Genomic DNA, 4,545 nt, shown 5'->3' on the forward strand with positions numbered 1-4,545 from the left:
TGAATTTGTTTTAATTTAATAATTTTCGTTGAATTTAGTTAAAGCTTACTAGGATTCAAAAGATAGTTTGAATAAATTTAACGTTTATAATGAATTTACAATAGTTTTGCGGATATATGAACTTTTAAAATACTTGAAACAAAAATTAAGTAATTATTACTTATGTACATTTTTCTCTCTCTGTGTGTGTGCGTGCGTGCGTGCGTGCGTGTGTGTGTGTGTGTGTGTGTGTGTGTGTGTGTGTGTGTGTGTGTGTGTGTTTGTATATAAATATACAGAGTTGTACTTAAATAATTACATTTAAATTAAGTTATATATTTAATTGATATGAAAAAATTCAATTAAATATAGTTCAATTTACGGTTAATTTAAACAAATGTAATAGAAACTTTATTTGGAATTGATTCAAGCGAAGTTGATCGAAGGTCATTTAATTGACAATTATATGAATGAATTTAATTGAAAATAAATCGATTAGCGATTGATTTTAAGCCAAATTATCGAAAATCGCTCGATTGACGATTCGATATTAATCGGAAGTTGTTTAAGTGACAATTGATCGAATCGAATTCAATTAAAACTCGATTAACAATTGATTTAAGGGGGTATTTTCTTTCGGTATCTAAAAATCGATTTTTAGGTTTCATTTTTAATACTCTAAATTATCTTTTAAAATATTTTCAAATATTCTGATTATTCGAAGTCAGATTATCTGTAAAATAGACAGATATTGTTGCAGCTTTCTTTTCTTCTTTAAAAATAAGATGTCGAGATTATTAATAGAAAAATATCATGTTAATAAAGAAATCTTTTTTTTCCTGCAAGAAAATCGTATTGACAAATCTTTCAAAAGAATTAACATTTTTTCCTCCTCGAATGAAAATCACATCTAAATCGTAGAATACTTTTAGAAAATAAATTTTTCATTTCCATTTTTCGTTTTTTCTTTGTTTTGATGTTCGTTTCCTTTGTAGTTAATATCCAAAAATAATTCTTCGATATCATTCTTTGATGCGAGTATAAATATTAAAAAAAACAAAAAAAGAAGATTCAATGTGCAGGAGACTTGTCTCGCACTTTGTGCATCATTAAATTTTTTTATTTTTCGAAAATGTTTTAAACTCCCAGTTGGATTTTTACAGGTAAATTTTTCGTTGAAGTTTCTTTTCTCGACTCTTTCTTCTTCTTTTTTTATCTGTTATTTATCTAGTTATAAAATGTTCTTTATCAGTAAATTATCGAATTTCAAGTATTTAATCTCAAATTTATCTGTGGAGGAGAAACTAACCAATGTTGCTAACGAATATGATATTCCTATATGTTATTCTTTCTTTTCCAAATATAAATATTAAACATCGATTACTTCAAATTCTGACTAAAATAATTAAATCTTTCTCCTTATCAAGCAACAAGAAAATAATAAAACTCTATCCGCACTTAAAATACATAATAATTGTCATTTAACATAATGATTGTCATTTAAGTTAATCTAAACAAATAGAATTGCTTTCAATTAAATATTTAATTATATATAGTTCGTTGTCTCTAATCTTCTTTTTCACATGTTAAATAAAAAATTAATTTCTATCCATGTTAAAAAAGTGTCAAGTATTACTTGACAAGTTAATCGACTTATATTATTTGACGAGTTAATCAGAGCTCGAAATTTTCGTAAAATTGACTATTTTAACTTTTAAGTATTATAGTGATCTTGATGACATAATAATTATAGAACCGTATTATCTTAATAATAAGCGAAAATGAAAAATTATTATTTAAATACATATATTATTTAAATACATAAAAAGTATTCGTACAATCAAGAAATTTAGCTTTAAATAAACAAGATTATTTTCGCTCTCTTTTGTTTATATTAGGGTAGAATGCTAACGCTTGCGAATTATGCGCGCTAAAAATTTTGAAAAATAAATAAAATAAATTGAATAATGCAGTCTTACTGCATTATTCAAGCAAAATGGGTCGCAAAAGCAGGGAGACAAGTGAAGAAGAGTGAAAAGTTATAATTGAATTACACAATCAAATGTAAATCTCTTCGTGAAATTGCTCAGCTTACAACAGACCTCGATCGACAATTCAATCAATAATTGATCGTTTTTGTGAAAGAAAGACGGTGAAAAATAAGTCGAGAAGTGGCCGACCACTGATCTTAAGTGAGACAGACAAACATTTTACCCTCCATCAAATAAAGATAGACTCAAAAACAAGTGTCTCAAAGATTATAGCCGCGCTTAAAAATCGCGGTATACACGTTTCTATTATTACAATTCGAAATGTGAGAATGGATATCATGGCCATATTGTTAGGAAAAAGTTTTGGATAAATGCGACCAATCACATTAAACGATTAAAATTTGCGAAATAGCATCTTAAATCTGAACAACATTGGAATATAGTGATTTTTTTCAGACGAAAGTAAATTTAATGTTTTCTGATGGGAGACGTATGATGTGGCGAAAAAAAAAATGAAATTCGTTCCAAAAAATCTCATACTCACAGTTAAACACGGTGGTAGTTCCGTGTTTTGGGAGTGTATGGGCGCAGCAAGTGTCGGCAATTTACATATTATTGATTTACATATTATTGGCATTAATGGATCATAAAATGTACATCGAAATTTTGAAAGAGAATCTTTCTGCCAGTACACAAAAGAGAAATTGCAAAAGAGAAAATTAGAAATTGCCGATAATTATATTTTTCAACATGACAATGAGCATACAACTAACAATATGAAGCAATAGCTGTTATATAATGTACCAAAACAATTGCATACATCTCCGCAATCAGCAGACCTTAATCCTATCGAACATTTGCGGAGCATTCTTGGAGATGCTATTAGGAAAAGAATTTCCAATTGAGAAGATTTAAAAATCGCTCTACAAGAAGAATGGAAATTTATTTCACCAACAACCACGCGAAAGTGCAATCGATGCACCAAAGATTATGGGCTGTGATTAGGATTTAACGGCTATCCCACAAAATATTAAATTAATATATTATATAAATTAAAAATAAGTGAATATTTTTTATATAATAAAATAATATATTTTTTTATTTTTTGATTATTATTAAGATATTATATTTGGATTATTATATTTTTTTGTTTATAATAATTTAAATAAAAGTTTTATCTATTGTATTCATTGTTAATAAATTGCTAATTAATGTTCATTTTCTATAAATAAGGCTTTTTTAATAAAAATCTCTCCTATATAAATATTTTCTGCTCTCACTGTACATATTATTTAAGACAATTTTGAAATAAGAATGAAATAGCAACAAGGATATTGTAAAAGCAATAGCTAGAGATATTTTTGAGTTTACAACAATGATAATTATTTATTACTATTTTGTTATTATAACATTTAAAATTGCTTTGTTCAATATTTTCTAAAATAAATAGATCAAGATTAAACGAACTTTTTTAGGATTAATAAAAATTAAGAATATAAAATGTAAAAGAGGTATTTATATACTCCTTTTACGTTTAATTGTCTCAAATTTTTTCCTCTTAAAAACTTCGTTTATGCTTCTGTTATTTGTCCCTATTATGGATGATTTATACGGGTCAACTTTATTCGCTTGAAGCAGCGTCTAGCTGTGACTGAGTGAGTCATAACGAATTCGCTAAAAACTTTTTCTAAATGCTGGTTTCTTCTTGTTAGTGGGGAATACTGCTTTCGATACTTGTCGTTAGTTTGTCACTAGCTTGTCACTAATTTCTTGCGTTGATTTTTGCTCTTCCAAAGCGAATTTTTAAGTCGTCAAGTAACCACTCGACGCTGCAACTTCAAAATTTTAAACATTAGCGAAACAAGCGTAGAAGAAGTTCATCAGCGAATTTGCTGACCAATTAAGACTTGCTTCAAGCGATTGAAAACAACATCGAGAGAATTCGCTGATGAATTATATGACATTACCAGACGCTGCTTTAAGTGAATAAAATCGCTGTAAATCACTTATTACATTGATCTTACACTCTAATTTTTTTTATTTTCATTAGAGGTGCTAATACGGTTCTGTGATTGGTTTATGTCATCTTAAGACTGTATTTGAAATTAAACAAAGACTCGATTATGAATACCAGTCATAGAATAAAAAAAGTTATTTAGTAATCAATCGTTACATTTTTAATTAATAACTCAAGCAGAATAACAAGTCACGATAATGTCCGAATGTGATAAATAACTTTGAAACAAATCGATTATTGATTGAAAAATGATCACTTTTGTTAGTTACTTTAAAGTCATTTTGATTTCATTTTGATGTTGCTGGGGGAGAGGAGGGGATACAGTTATCGTTTATAAAAAAGGAAAGATTCATTAACAACAATTAATTGAAAATAATATCGTTAAAGAATTACAGAATAGTTTTCTTTCCAGACAGCACACATCAGAATACTTATGATAATAATTATTACTATTAATTTTTTGAAATATTATATTATTAAAATATAGACTAAATATTTTATGTAATATTTAATATGAATATAAATAAATATTTATAGTAACTATTTTTTACTTGGATT

The sequence above is a fragment of the Atta colombica genome, unplaced genomic scaffold (genome assembly GCF_001594045.1).
Source record: "Atta colombica isolate Treedump-2 unplaced genomic scaffold, Acol1.0 scaffold33, whole genome shotgun sequence".
In the NCBI taxonomy this organism is placed as follows: domain Eukaryota; kingdom Metazoa; phylum Arthropoda; class Insecta; order Hymenoptera; family Formicidae; genus Atta; species Atta colombica.